This window comes from Aegilops tauschii, chromosome 1 (genome assembly GCF_002575655.3).
Source record: "Aegilops tauschii subsp. strangulata cultivar AL8/78 chromosome 1, Aet v6.0, whole genome shotgun sequence".
NCBI classification, from domain to species: domain Eukaryota; kingdom Viridiplantae; phylum Streptophyta; class Magnoliopsida; order Poales; family Poaceae; genus Aegilops; species Aegilops tauschii.
The window spans coordinates 214,483,354-214,499,362 of NC_053035.3; positions in this window are offsets into that span (position 1 = coordinate 214,483,354).

The following is a 16,009-nucleotide window of genomic DNA, read 5'->3' on the forward strand; positions in this document are numbered from 1 at the left end:
CATCCGAGTTACGGTTTAAAAGATATGAATTTTCAAAGTTTATTTGAATTTCTGGAATTATTTATATTAAGCAAAAATGAAATATGACGTCAGCATGAGGCAATGCTGACGTCAGCAGGTCAACAGGTCGGCTGACCAGTCAAACCAGACAGGTGGGTCCAGTGGGACCCACATGTCAGCCTCTGTTAGTCTAATATCTATTTAAACTAATCTAACAGTATAATTAGAGGGGTGGGCCCCATATGTCAGTGAGTGATTAGATAACTAATTATTGTTATTTATAAAACATTTTCTTTTTCTTTATTTTTGCGGCGGGGCCCGCATGTCAGTGACTGGGCCTGCCCAGTCAGCAGTTGACTGGGTCAACCCAGTCAACTGGGGCCCGTGGGGGCCACTGGCAGGGGCACTGGGGTGGCCCCAGGCCAGCCACGTCGGCGGCCGGCGCCGGAGCAACGCCGGCGACCAAAACGCACGGCGGCGCGGCTCAGGAGGGGTACGGGTTTCACGTACAGGGGGTCTGCGGGGGCGTGGCTGGGCGCGTTCGACGCGGCTCGGCGTCGCGCGTCCAACTGCGGTGGTCGGAGGGGCTGGAACGGGCGGGGGCGAGCGCTACGAGCTCTCCGGCGGCGAGGTGCTACGGGTGCCCGACAGAAACGCGGCTACGGCGGGCTATCGAGCAAGCGGAGGGGCTGGGGGGCATCTACGTACGGTGGGGAGTGCAACGGGCTTGAGCCCGTGACCAAAAGGTCACCGGAGACCCGCCGGCGGCGAGCTCCGCGGCGCGGCGTTCGGGCGCGCGTGTGGGAGCAGCTACGGAGCGCGGGCGAGCTAACGGAGAGGGGGAGGAGATGCGGGAGCTCACAGCGGAGCCGTAGGGAGTGGCAGTGAGCTCGGGGAGGGCGCGGGGTAGCCGGAACCGGCGACGAACGACGACGACCCGAAGGTTGAAGACGAGCTCGTGGAGGTCGGTGCAGTGGCGCTCGGCTCGTTCCTGATGGCGTAGTCGGCGTAGTCGACGGCGGGGAGTCGTTCGGGCACGTCGTCGGGGCGATCGGGGCACGGTGGCCGCGGGAACGGCGGCGAGCGCGCTCGGGCAGAGGGTATCGAAGGGGAGAGGGAGGTGAATCTGGGGGGGGGAGGCGCAGAGGCCGAGGGACGAGCGGGGGCGAGTGGGAGAGAGGCCCGAGGAGGCGGGGGGAGCTGGGGCCCTTATCCTCCCCGTCGCCGGCGAGGGGGTGCGGCGGGGACGGCCACTGTTCGACCCCGGTCGGGGGAACAGGGAAGGGGACGCGGGGGAGAGTGGGCTGGGGCGACTGGGCCGGGGGGGTCGGGGGTGGCGGCCCAGTTTGGGCCACGGGTCCAGTGGGGGGGGAAAGGGCCTTCTCTCTTTTTTTTTGTCTGTTCTGTTTTCTGTTTTTCTTTTTATTTGTTTATTTTCTTTTCTGTTTTATTTCATTTAAAAGTATTTAGGTATTTTATAAAAATGTGTTTTCTCCACCATAATTACCAGTGTATTATTTGGCACCCACCGAACATTTTTGTTTAAACTTTTGAAAACTTTTATTTTTCACTTTAATTATATTTGAAGCTTGAACTAGGAGTTTGAAAGGAAGGTGATTCAAATGTGATCAAGCCCTGTTTAGCAACATGATTAGCTTAATCACAGGGAGTTACTGTAGCATGATTCTCAGGGTGTTACAAATCTCCTCCACTACAAGAAATCTCGTCCCGAGATTTAGGAGGTAGAAGGAAACAGTGCGGGGTATTCTTCGCGCAGACGATCCTCTCGTTCCCAAGTGGCCTCATCTTCAGAATGGTGCGACCACTGGACTTTGAGAAACTTGATCGCCTTCTGACGTGTGCGGCGTTCAGCTTGGTCGAGAATGCGGACCGGATGCTCCTTATAGGAGAGGTCTTGCTGCAATTCGAGCACCTCATGATCCACAGCTCGGATTGGATCCTTGAAGCAACGGCGGAGCTATGACACATGGAACACATCGTGAACCTGAGAAAGGTTCGGCGGTAGCTCCAGTTGGTATGCCACTTTTCCACGCCTTTCGAGAATAGTGAATGGGCCAATATAGCGAGGAGCTAGTTTGCCCTTGATCCCGAAGCGGTGAGCACCCTTCATAGGTGTGACTCGAAGATAAGCCTTTTCGCCAGGTTGATAGACCATGTCTTTATGATGACGGTCATACTGACTCTTCTGACGTGACTGAGCAGTCTTGAGATTCTCACGAATAATGCGGACTTGTTCTTCGGCATCTTGGATAATATCCGGACCGAAGAGTGGACGTTCCCCAGTTTCTGACCAGTTCAGAGGGGTTCGGCACTTTCGTCCATATAACACTTCGAAGGGGGCCATCTTCAGACTAGCTTGATAGCTATTATTATAAGAGAACTCAGCATACGGGAGAGATTCCTCCCATTTCTTGCCGAAGGAAATAACACAAGCTCGAAGCATGTCTTCGAGAACTTGATTGACGCGTTCAACTTGTCCTTGCGATTGAGGATGAAACGCAGTACTGAATGACAGATGAGTTCCCATAGCTTCTTGGAAACTTGCCCAGAATCTTGAAGTGAATAAGCTACCACGGTCTGAACTGATAACCAATGGAATACCGTGGAGTGAAACAATCCTGGACATATAGAGCGTTGCCAACTGGCTAGCAGTGATCGTTTCTTTGACCGCCAGGAAATGTGCAACTTTGGAAAGCCGGTCAATGACGACAAGAATAGCATCATTACCTTTCTGTGATTTGGGAAATCCAGTGACAAAGTCCATCTCAACATGGTCCCATTTCCATTCAGGAATAGTGATAGGTTGCAGAGTTCCAGCAGGCCTTTGATGTTCTGCTTTGATACGACGGCAAACGTCACACTCAGCAACATAACGAGCAATGTCTTGCTTCATATTAGTCCACCAGAATCTCTAACGGATATCTTGGTACATCTTTGTACTACCAGGATGGATACATAGAGGCGTATCATGAGCTTCTTTCATAACTTCCTGTGTCATATCCAGGTTTTTCTCTGCACATGGCACCACTAGGCGGCCCTTGAAGTATAGGGTGCCATCTTCAGAAATGGTGAAGAATGAGGGCTTTCCTTCTGCGAGGTAGCGCTTAATCTTGTGGGCTTCAGAGTCATACCTCTGTAGCCTTTTGATGCTGTCCTCGAGATCTGGTTTAGCAACTAGGGTATTGAGGGAACCCTGGGTAACAACGTGGAGGTTCACCTTGCCAAATTCCTTAGGAGGGGGAGCGAGTGCACCCGGAGGAACAATATGGAGGTTCAGCTTCCTGAATTCTTCAACAAGCGAGGGCTGAACTTTATGAACCTGGAGGTGGTTGCAGTAAGACTTGCGGCTCAAGGCATCAGCCATTACATTAGCCTTGCCTGGCGTATAGGAAATACCCAAGTCAAAGTCTGCAACAAGCTCCATCCATCTCTGCTGACGGAGGTTCAGGTCTGGCTGAGTAAACAGATACTTCAGACTTTGGTGGTCGGTGAAGATCTCGCAACGATTACCGAGAAGGTAATGTCGCCACTGCTTCAACGCATGAATGACAGCAGCAAGTTCGAGGTCGTGAACTGGGTAGTTCTCTTCGTGAGGGCGCAATTGCCGAGAGGCATAAGCAATCACTTTGCGGTCTTGCATTAGGACACAGCCTAATCCTTGACGGGAAGCGTCGCAGTAAATGACAAAGTCCTTCTTAGTATCAGGTGGAGCTAGAACTGGGGCAGAAGTCAACTTGTCTTTGAGTGCCTGGAAACTTTCCTGACATTTGTCTGTCCATTGGAACTTGACACCCTTATGCAACAGGTTAGTCAGAGGCCTGGCGATCTTAGAGAAGTTCTCGACGAATCGACGGCAATAGCTGGCGAGACCGAGAAAACTTCTGACTTGCTTAACGTTCTTGGGAGGAGTCCAATCAAGAATAGCCTGAACTCGTTCAGGGTTGACGGCAATACCATCCTTAGAGATGACATGCCCAAGATAGGTTACTTCCGGTAGCCAGAATTCACATTTGGAGAACTTGGCATATAGTTGATGTTCTCGTAGCTTTTCCAGCACAAGTCGAAGATGTTCAGCATGTTCTTCTTCGTTCTTGGAGAATACCAGGATATCATCCAGATAAACCACGACGAACTTGTCGAGGTAATCCATGAATATGTAGTTCATCAGACGAGAGAAGGTGGCTGGAGCATTGGTTAAACCGAAAGACATGACGGTGTACTCGTATGAACCATAACGAGTCACGAAGGCGGTCTTTGGGATATCCTCTTCGCGAACACGGATCTGGTGGTAGCCCAACCTCAAGTCGAGCTTAGAGAACACTGACGAACCCGCCAGTTGATCATACAGATCATTGATCCGAGGAAGAGGGTATTTATTCTGAATGGTAGCTTGGTTTATAGGACGGTGGTCTTGAACTAACCGGTTTGTCCCATCCTTCTTCTTGACAAAGAGAGAAGGTGCTCCCCAAGGAGAGCAACTTGGGCGAATGAATCCTTTGCGAAGAGACTTGTCGATTTCCTCCTTAAGCTCAAGGAGTTCATGCGGCGGCATTTTGTAGGGTCGCTTGGCTATAGGAGTGGTGCCTGGTTTCAAGTCGATGATGAATTCGACAGCTCTAGCAGGGGGAATCCCCGGAAGTTCTTCAGGGAAGACGTCGAGGAATTCACGCACGACGGGAATGTTTTCAATGCCCTCGAGTGGTGCAGCGTTCAATGCATTCAATGCGTGAAGCCTTGCCTCGGCATTTTGCACCAGATGAGCTTGGTAAGCAACTATTTCATCAGAAGGGTGTAGCAGATGGACGGTCTTAGTGGCGCAAACTATAGAAACAGTATGCGCTTTCAACCAATCCATACCCAAAATGAGGTCGATGTTAGACGACTTCAGGATAATGGGAGAGGCATAGAATTCCAGCCCTTCGATTTCCACGGGGACATCGATGCCAACCAAGGAGGTTTGACACTGTCCCACGGGGGTTTTGACCAATACAGAGGTGTTCATCTCCTCACATTTAACGTCGTGCTTGTATGCAAAATCTTCTGACATGAATGAATGCGATGCACCTGTATCAAATAAAACGGATGATGATACTGAATTTACGAGGAGTGTACCCATCACAGTAGCAGGCTGGTCTTGAGCTTCGTTGAGATCAACGTGGTTGGCATGAGCACGACCATAAGGCTTAGCATTGTTGTTGCGGGGCTGGTTGTTACCACGGCCCGTTGCTGGAAGGGCAAGTTGATTCTGATTCTGATGGCAGTCCCTGGCACGGTGACCTGGTTGTCCACACTTGTAGCACAGACCATTATTGGGAGTGGGAACCGGAGCTTGGGATGGTGGAGCTGGAAGTCTTGACTGCCTAGATGGTGGTGGAGGCAGACGAGGTGCAGCATAGGTCTGCCTTGGGGCAGATGCATTTGGACGGTACATGCTGTTCGGGATCCATATCTTACGCTTCTGTGCGGGCGAACCCGAAGATGAGCCCGTGTCACGGTTGCGCCTGTGAGAGCTCTGGTATTCCTGCAGACCAGTTTCGACATTGATGGCCTTGTTCACCAAGGTGGCGAAATCAGCAAAGTCATGCACTAGAAGTGCGAGCTTGATGTCAGCTTGAAGGCCATCACGGAACTTCTCCTGTCTGCGTGCATCAGTTGCAATGTCTTCTTCAGCATAGCGGGACAAGTCCAGAAACTCCCGCTGATAAGCTTCGACAGATTTGTTGCCTTGGGTGAGGTTGCGGAACTCACGCTTCTTCCGGTCCATGACTCCTTGAGGAATGAAGCGGGCACGGAAAGCTGCTTGGAAGTCTGGCCATGTGATGATTGTTCCAGCTGGCAGAGTACGCCTGTGGCTGTCCCACCATTGAGCTGCGGGTCCCTTCAAGAAGAAGGAAGCAAAGGTGACATAGCTGGCAGGGGCTACATCAGCAGACTCCAACTCATAGGTGATGTCACGGAGCCAGTCATCAGCATCCAGAGGCTGAGTTGAGCTGCGGTAGATGGTTGGGTTGAGGCGTATGAAATCTTGAAGAGTCACTTGGGCTGGCTGCTGGTTCATATTGGGGCGAGGAAACTGAGCCATCATATTTTCCATGAATTGGCGGTTCAGTTCAAACTGTTGGATCATACCAGCCATGTACTCAGGTGGTGGTGGGGCATCGCCACCACGACCACGACCACCTGGTCTAACCATCCTGCTAATATATAACAGGGGTGGTTCAGCATTGAGAAATATTTACAAAGACAAGAATCATTCATGATGAAACATGCATAACGAAAGGAGCACGATAGCTACTACATAGTAGTCGGCATAACTTACAAAAGGGGTCATGCATAGAGTTCAGTACATAGAGTTCAGTACATGGACTAAAACATCATAGGCGGCACACAGGCTCGCGGTGACTGCAACTAATACTACAAGCAAGCCTACATCAGTCCCAAGAGGTACTGTGGAGGTAATCGTAGCCCGACAGCTGGTAGTGAGGCAACGGATAGTCCTCCACGTCAGCAGACTGGGGGCCGCGGATACTCAGGTGTAGAGCCCGACGCTCAGGTGGCAGAAGAGGGCCAAGTGCGGGAGAGTAGCCTCCCACCTCTGGCCAACCGACACCGTGGGGCATCACGGCCCTGGCTGGGTAGCTCGCAGTACGCGGTACCTGTCCAGATCGGACAAAGGGGTGCAGCAGCGTCAGAGCACGGTAAAGGTGCTGACGGGTGGTGTACAACTCGTGGCGAAGAGCTCGGTTAGCTCGATCCAGCCCATCAGCATGCAGAACCAGGTGCTGATGGTAGAAGGGCTCTCGGGTGACAGTGGAGTAGGCAGCAGTATAGTATCCCTCCGCACCAACATCAGAGGCGATAGCAATGTGCCTGAAAGGGGAGGTGTCCAACTCCCGATACTCTCCACGAAGACGTGTCAGAGCAGCATAGGCAGCATCGTGGACAGCCATATCGATGGTCACACCAACACCGTGGGCGGTGTGCAGCACAGTAGTGGAGTCATACTCCCGAGAGTAGAGGTGGACGATGGCACGGTACTGCTCCTGGTTAAAGTCCTGGTACTCCTCGTAGACGGTGTACTCAGGGTGCCAGCGATAACCCAGATAGGTCATCATCTCAGCTAGCACCGCAGGTGATCCCGAGGCACCAATGGCCATCGTGTGGCGAACGACCTGCCTCGTGGGTTCCATCTGAAAGCAAAGACGTTTCAAAGGAGTCAAATGACAGTGTGTGAATTGTCCAAAATACTATTCTAAGAATCAATTATGGCTTATCCATCTTTGGGGTGAACGCGGTCACGGGATCCTAGTGTTAGAGTTAGTAAATTCGTTTAACCCGAGTAGAAGAGAGTTCAGAGTCCCAGAGTAAAGGTCGAGGAGTAAAAGATCCTAGTACCACCCAATGGCGACGTGGGCCCGTAAGACACACAGCCATGTTAGTAAAGGTTTTATAATGTCTAGACTCGACTTCGGCCAAGGAGTGTGGAAAGGGGGGTTCCTACAGGCAGTCGGCTCTGATACCAACTTGTGACGCCCCCGATTTGACCGTACACTAATCATGCACGCAAGTGTGTACGATCACGATCAGGGACTCACGGGAAGATATCACAACACAACTCTACAACATAAATAAGTCATACAAGCATTATAATACAAGCCAGGGGCCTCGAGGGCTCGAATACAATTGCTCGATCATAGACGAGTCAGCGGAAGCAACAATATCTGAGTACAGACATAAGTTAAACAAGTTTGCCTTAAGAAGGCTAGCACAAAAGTAGCAACGATCGAAAAGGCAAGGCCTCCTGCCTGGGACCTCCTAACTACTCCTGGTAGTCGTCAGCGGCCTGCACGTAGTAGTAGGCACCTCCAGTGTCGTAGGTGTCGTCGTCGGCGGTGGCGTCTGGCTCCTGGACTCCAACATCTGGTTGCGACAACCAGATAGAAAGGAAAGGGGGAAAAGAGGGAGAGAAGCAACCGTGAGTACTCATCCAAAGTACTCGCAAGCAAGGAGCTATACTACATATGCATGGGTATATGTGTAAAGGGGCATATCAGTGGACTGAACTGCAGAATGCCAGAATAAGAGGGGGATAGCTAGTCCTGTCGAAGTCTACGCTTCTGGACATCTCCATCTTGCAGCATGTAGAAGAGAGTAGATTGTAGTCCTCCAAGTAGCATCGCATAGCATAATCCTACCCGGCGATCCCCTCCTCGTCGCCCTGTTAGAGAGCGATCACCGGGTTGTATCTGGCACTTGGAAGGGTGTATTTTATTCAGTATCCAGTTCTAGTTGTCATAAGGTCAAGGTACAACTCCGGGTCGTCCTTTTACCGAGGGACACGGCTATTCGAATAGATAAACTTCCCTGCAGGGGTGCACCACATAACCCAACACGCTCGATCCCATTTGGCCGGACACACTTTTCTGGGTCATGCCCGGCCTCGTAAGATCAACACGTCGCAGCCCCACCTAGGCTCAACAGAGAGGTCAGCACGCCGGTCTAAACCTATGCGCGCAGGGGTCTGGGCCCATCGCCCTATGCACACCTGCACGTTGCGTACGCGGCCGGAAGCAGACCTAGCCCCCTTAATACAAGCGCGAGCTTACGGTCCAATGCGGCGCGCGCCACTCAGTTGCTGACGTCAAAAGAGCTTCGGCTGATACCACGACGTCGGGATACCCATAACTACTCCCACGTAGATGGTTAGTGCGTATAGACCAAATGGCCAGACTCAGATCAAATACCAAGATCTCGTTAAGCGTGTTAAGTAACCGCGAACGCCGACCAGGGCCAGGCCCACCTCTCACCTAGGCGGTCTCAACCTGCCCTGTCGCTCCGCCACAAAGATCCACTCGCGGGTACTCCTACGAGCCGACCCGACTTTAGTCACCACATGTGTCATGTATATAATGTATATAGTATATACCCGTGATCACCGCCCAGGGGATCACGGCCCGATAGTATAGCACAGCAGACGGACAAGAATGTAGGGCCACTGATGGAAATCTAGCATCCTAGACTAAGCATGTAGGATTGCAGGTAAGGTAACAACAATAGTAGCAAGGATAGGCTATGCATCAGAATAGGATATCGGAAAGCACTAACATGCTACACTACTCTAATGCAAGCAGTATAGAGTAGTATAGGCGATATCTGGTGATCAAGGGGGGGGCTTGCCTGGTTGCTCTGGCAAGTAGGAGGGGTCGTCGACTCCGTAGTCGAACTGGGCAGCAGCAGTGTCGGTCTCGTAGTCTACCGGAGAGAAGAGGGGGGAAGGAACAGTAAATACAATGCAAACAAAAGCATGACGATGCGTGACATGACAATGAGCGGTGCTAGGAGTGTCCTAACGCGACAGTAGGTGGTACCGGTGAAGGGGGGGAACATCCGGGAGGTATTCCCGATGTTTCGCGTTTTCGGACAGACGGACCGGAGGGGGAAAGTTGCTAGTTCGATAGGTTAGGGAGGTGTGGTGGACGAACGGACTGCGTATTTGGATTCGTCTCGTCGTTCTGAGCAACTTTCATATAGAAAACATTTTCATCCGAGTTACGGTTTAAAAGATATGAATTTTCAAAGTTTATTTGAATTTCTGGAATTATTTATATTAAGCAAAAATGAAATATGACGTCAGTATGAGGCAATGCTGACGTCAGCAGGTCAACAGGTCGGCTGACCAGTCAAACCAGACAGGTGGGTCCAGTGGGACCCACATGTCAGCCTCTGTTAGTCTAATATCTATTTAAACTAATCTAACAGTATAATTAGAGGGATGGGCCCCATATGTCAGTGAGTGATTAGATAACTAATTATTGTTATTTATAAAACATTTTCTTTTTCTTTATTTTTGCGGCGGGGACCGCATGTCAGTGACTGGGCCTGCCCAGTCAGCAGTTGACTGGGTCAACCCAGTCAACTGGGGCCCGTGGGGGCCACTGGCAGGGGCACTGGGGTGGCCCCAGGCCAGCCACGTCGGCGGCCGGCGCCGGAGCAACGCCGGCGACCAAAACGCACGGCGGCGCGGCTCGGGAGGGGTACGGGTTTCACGTAAGGGGGTCTGCGGGGGCGTGGCTGGGCGCGTTCGACGCGGCTCGGCGTCGCGCGTCCAACTGCGGTGGTCGGAGGGGCTGGAACGGGCGGGGGTGAGCGCTACGAGCTCTCCGGCGGCGAGGTGCTACGGGTGCCCGACGGAAACGCGGCTACGGCGGGCTATCGAGCAAGCGGAGGGGCTGGGGGGCATCTACGTACGGTGGGGAGTGCAACGGGCTTGAGCCCGTGACCAAAAGGTCACCGGAGACCCGCCGGCGGCGAGCTCCGCGGCGCGGCGTTCGGGCGCGCGTGGGGGAGCAGCTACGGAGCGCGGGCGAGCTAACAGAGAGGGGGAGGAGATGCGGGAGCTCACAGCGGAGCCGTAGGGAGTGGCAGTGAGCTCGGGGAGGGCGCGGGGTAGCCGGAACCGGCGACGAACGACGGCGACCCGAAGGTTGAAGACGAGCTCGTGGAGGTCGGTGCAGTGGCGCTCGGCTCGTTCCCGATGGCGTGGTCGGGGTAGTCGACGGCGGGGAGTCGTTCGGGCACGTCGTCGGGGCGATCGGGGCACGGTGGCCGTGGGAACTACGGTGAACGGCGGCGAGCGCGCTCGGGCAGAGGGGATCGAAGGGGAGAGGGAGGTGGATCTGGCGGGGGGAGGCGCAGAGGCCGAGGGACGAGCGGGGGCGAGTGGGAGAGAGGCCCGAGGAGGCGGGGGGAGCTGGCGCCCTTATCCTCCCCGTCGCCGGCGAGGGGGTGCGGCGGGGACGGCCACTGTTCGACCCCGGTCGGGGGAACAGGGAAGGGGACGCGGGGGGGAGAGTGGGCTGGGGCGACTGGGCCGGGGGGGTCGGGGGTGGCGGCCCAGTTTGGGCCACGGGTCCAGTGGGGGGGGAAAGGGCCTTCTCTCTTTTCTTTTTTTTGTCTGTTCTGTTTTCTGTTTTTCTTTTTATTTGTTTATTTTCTTTTCTGTTTTATTTCATTTAAAAGTATTTAGGTATTTTATAAAAATGTGTTTTCTCCACCATAATTACCAGTGTATTATTTGGCACCCACCGAACATTTTTGTTTAAACTTTTGAAAACTTTTATTTTTCACTTTAATTATATTTGAAGCTTGAACTAGGAGTTTGAAAGGAAGGTGATTCAAATGTGATCAAGCCCTGTTTAGCAACATGATTAGCTTAATCACAGGGAGTTACTGTAGCATGATTCTCAGGGTGTTACAGACTCTTCCGTTGCGCCGAACTCACCAGTACCCACCTTACCCCCTCGTGCTATTCCTACAGCAGCCCCGATTAATGATCATCGCATGCGTACTAGGGCCAAATCAGGATTTCATCAACCCCAAGACCGCCTAAACCTTCATACCTCCGTATCTCTCACTTCTCTCCCAAAGAATTACAAAACTGCTCTACTTGATCCCAATTGGGTCGCTGCCATGCAAGAAGAATATAATGCTTTACTTCAAAACAACACCTGGCAACTTGTTCCTCGTCCTCCCAATACAAATATTGTTTCTGGCAAATGGATTTTTCGCCAAAAGTTCCACTCCGATGGGAGCCTCTCACGATATAAAGCCAGGTGGGTTTGTCGTGGCTTTTCTCAGCAACAAGGAATTGATTACGAAGAAACCTTCTCTCCTGTTGTTAAACCTAGCACCATTCGCCCCGTTCTTAGTGTTGTTGTCTCCTCTTCATGGCCCATTCACCAACTTGATGTGAAAAATGCTTTCCTCCATGGTTCCCTTCAAGAAACTGTCTACTGCCAGCAACCTCTGGGTTTTGAAAATCCATCCTTTCCAACTCATGTATGTCTTCTTCAGAAATCTCTCTACGGTCTTAAACAGGCCCCACGAGCTTGGTTTCAACGCTTCTCCTCCTTCATTCAAAAAATAGGCTTCACTCCATCTCTCTCCGACACCTCTCTTTTTGTGTATCATCAAACTTCTGACACTGCCTATTTACTTCTCTATGTAGATGATATCATTCTTACCGCCTCCTCTCAAAAGTTCTTAGATCATATTGTCTCTTTTCTTAGATCTGAATTTTCTATGACTGACCTAGGACTCCTTCATCATTTCTTAGGCATTGCTGTTGTTCGAGATTCCTCCAGCCTTTTTCTTTCCCAACGCCAGTATATTCTTGATCTTCTTAATCGTGCTGGTATGATTGACTGTCAATCATCTCGCACTCCTGTCGATACTAGTTTTAAACTTTCGGCTACCGGTGAACCCTTTTCCGATCCTACTCTCTATCGTAGCCTAACAGATGCTCTCCAATATCTCACCATTACTCGTCCTGAAATCTCTTTTGCTGTTCAACAAGCATGTCTCTATATGCATGATCCCCGGGTTCCTCACTATAATCATGTTAAACGCATTCTTCGGTATTTAAAAGGAACTCTCAATCATGGTCTCCACCTCAATAATTCTTCTCCAAACTCGCTTACCGCATACTCTGATGCAGACTGGGCTGGTTGTCCTGACACTCGAAGGTCCACTTCCGGTTTTTGTGTTTTTCTTGGTAACAATTTGATTTCTTGGTCTTCGAAAAGACAGGTTACAGTCTCACGTTCGTCGGCCGAGGCTGAGTATCGCGCTGTGGCACATGCCGTTGCAGATACAATCTGGATTCGGCAGTTACTCTCCGAGCTACATAGGCCTATTGAGCAGGCCACTATTGTCTACTGTGACAACATATCAGCAGTCTACATGACCAGCAATCCAGTTCAACACCGACGCACAAAGCATATTGAGATTGATATTCATTTTGTTCGTGAAAAGGTTGCTCTTGGTCAGGTTCGGGTGCTTCATGTTCCCTCTACGGCTCAGTTTGCTGACATTTTCACCGAGGCACTGCCTACTAAGCCGTTTCAAGATATCTGTTTCAGTCTCAACGTCGTCGAGCCTGCCGTTGATACTGCGGGGGGATGTTAGAGTAGTCATTATGGTATACGACTTCTAGTCCAAGTTAGTTTTGTACCCCTACCCCAAGTCGGTTTGTACCCTCTTATATACTCTTGTATGCCGCACCAAATCATCAATAAGCAACAGTTTTATTCAGCTTTCAGTGTGCGTGGTTCGGTTTTTTTTTAGGCAAGCGTGGTTCGGTTTGTGTTCGCTAGGACATATTAGCGCTTGTCTGGGCCCAAACAGCGTGGCCGGGTAGCCCATCTGGACAAACAACGGCCCTTTTTCATTTTTCCTGTGATTATTCCAGCGAAAACAGGCAGCCAGCGATTCTACTAAAAAATATTTAAAAAGGAAGCCGGCGATTCCTATTCCCCGCGCGGGTCGGGGGTTAGCGACCAAACGCGCAACCCCGCCCGCACAAATGGGTCGTCCCGTTAGTCTGTTCTACGCTTTTTCGTCTGTTTTTTTTTCTTTTTTAGTTTGTATTTTTTTCTTCTTTGCTTTTATTTTTATTTCATTTTAGTTTCCTTTTCGTTTTTCAAAGTCGCAAAATTTTATATAATTCTTAAACTCTTTTTAAAATCATAAACAATTTTTGAATTCATGAACTTTATTGAAAAAGGTGATCATTTTTTATAACTTGTGAACATTTTCAAAATTCGTCTTTTGTTTCAAAATCATAAAAAAATTGAAAGCTGTGAACATTTGCAAACTCATGAACATATTTTGAAATTCATGAGCATTTTCTGAATTCATGAAATTCTTAAACTCGTGAACATTTTTCAAACACACGAAGATTTTTTAAATATATGAACATTTTTTGAATCCACAAAACTTTTTTGAATCCAAATGTTTTTAAAAAATTGCAATAATTTTCCAATATTCGTAACTTTTTTGAATTTGCGAACATTGTTTTGAATTCACGGTTTTTTTCCATATTCATGAATATTTTTTGAATTTACGAACATTTTCCCAAATTCATGAACAATTTTTGAATTTGCTCTCATGCCAATTGCCAGCACTCTCTCTCTCTCGCGCGCGCACGCGCGCGCGCACACACACACGGAAAAGAAAGATTAGGGGAGGAAGACACACTGAAGTTGTTGTGAAGCGCACTGAATGCTGCTTTTCTCTCTTCCTTTTATTTCTCAACAGAAAACAAACGTGTCATAGAGGTGGCTCTCCTACTTGATTGTGTTATCCCACGACCAAGAACAAGTCCAACAGCCCTACTAGTGCGCTTTGGGATCGTGCATACCATGTCCTCAGGCTATACTAACACAAAGCTAAAAAAAGCTAACTAAAATCGAACTTTGCCACGGCGACTAGATAGCGCTGCCATGGCAGCGGAACGGGACTGTTGTTGTCACCCTTGTTTATTGCCAATCCCTTAAATATGAGTTAGATATGGAGGGTGCCGGACAACATGAACGTATAGACCGATTTGCGTGATCCGATTGAGTCGCAAAAAAGTGACCGGTCAACGACGTTTGGGGGCCACAATGTGGGCTTTGATTGTAGACGCTCTTACTACGACCCAGCATCGAGAGGCGACTTCTAGTTCGAACTGTTGGCATAAGCCATGCCATGTGCGGTGGCGACCCGCATTAGGTGCGCCAGGTCCGTACGTGTCCGTGTATGCATGGGAGAGGCAGCCCGATCGTATGTGTGCTGTGACAGTTCGTGCATGCATGTAGTTGGGTTAGTGGTCGCAGGTGGTGGCCGAGCCATACGGGTCATACGTGCACCTATTCTAGTGGTGGTTGGATTACTACGTGTGTGTGAGTTAGTTGCCGGGTTGGTGATGCGTGCGTGTGTGTATCTCAGGTATAAAAGGCCCTGTGTGTATTGGTTGTGAGTTGCGGCGGTGAGTTGCCAAGCCAAGAGTTTGAGCTCAAAGAAAAGAGTCAATTACTTCACTGGTGCTAGAACTTGACATAAATAATCACTTTAGTGACAGAATTTGTGGTTTACATATAAGTGGTTCAAGAACTTGGCTTGACGGTGCGAATACGGTGTTGTATACGCCTGCAGCTCTGACTTGCCGTTACAGCATGGCGAGGAGCCCACTTTCAGTGGTCGAAAGGTTTGGGCCGGGCGTGTAGCCTGTTTATTTTTCAAAAAGCCCTTGATATATTTTCTCTCTCACAAAAAGTACAGAAAAGAAAATGGACGCCAGATGTTTGAACCGGCGACATGCTGGTTGCGCGAGCGGCCAGAACACCTAGGCAGACTTTACATATTCTTTATATATCGATTGAACATTTTTAATCCCAAAAATCAGTGCATCAACGGTCATTCGAATCGGGAACCTCATCAGGGTAAATAAATGCCCTGGCATTCCACCGCAACTGACAAGACAACTTATTTTGATGTAAATTACACTTTATGAATATAACACAACGCGATCGTGTGACTAAACTGAATTGCAATTAGCACAACCATTTTCAACATTATAAATTTTTGCATTTTTTAAATTTTGTAAGAATTATGTAAACTATAACATGTGTTCTAAATAATATACATATAAATAAAATAAGCTACATTGAAAATGTTCATACAACATCAAAACATATCCACGTACTAATTTGACAAAAATCCACAATTAAATTTTATGACTATATAACACAAAACGATTGTGTGGCTAAACTGAACTGTAGTCAGTGCGGACAATTTCAACATTTTAGTTTTTTGCATTTTAAATTTTTTTTAAATTATAATGATGTGTTAAAAATAATGTACATGCAAATAAAATAAATTACATTGAAAATGTTCATATAATATCAAAACATATCCTTGCACTAAATTTAACAAAAAACCCATATAATTAACTTATGAATTTAAAAAAAACTATGATTTAAAACTTGTTCACATTTTAAGAAAATATTAAATTACTTTTATATTATATATATATTTAAATAAATTCGTAAATATGTTAATTTTTTCCTGATTTTCAATATCATATTCATGTAGTATATAAAAGTGATCATGGTTTGAAAATTTTAGGTTATTTTAAAAATAGTTCATATGTTTTAATAAATTTTGT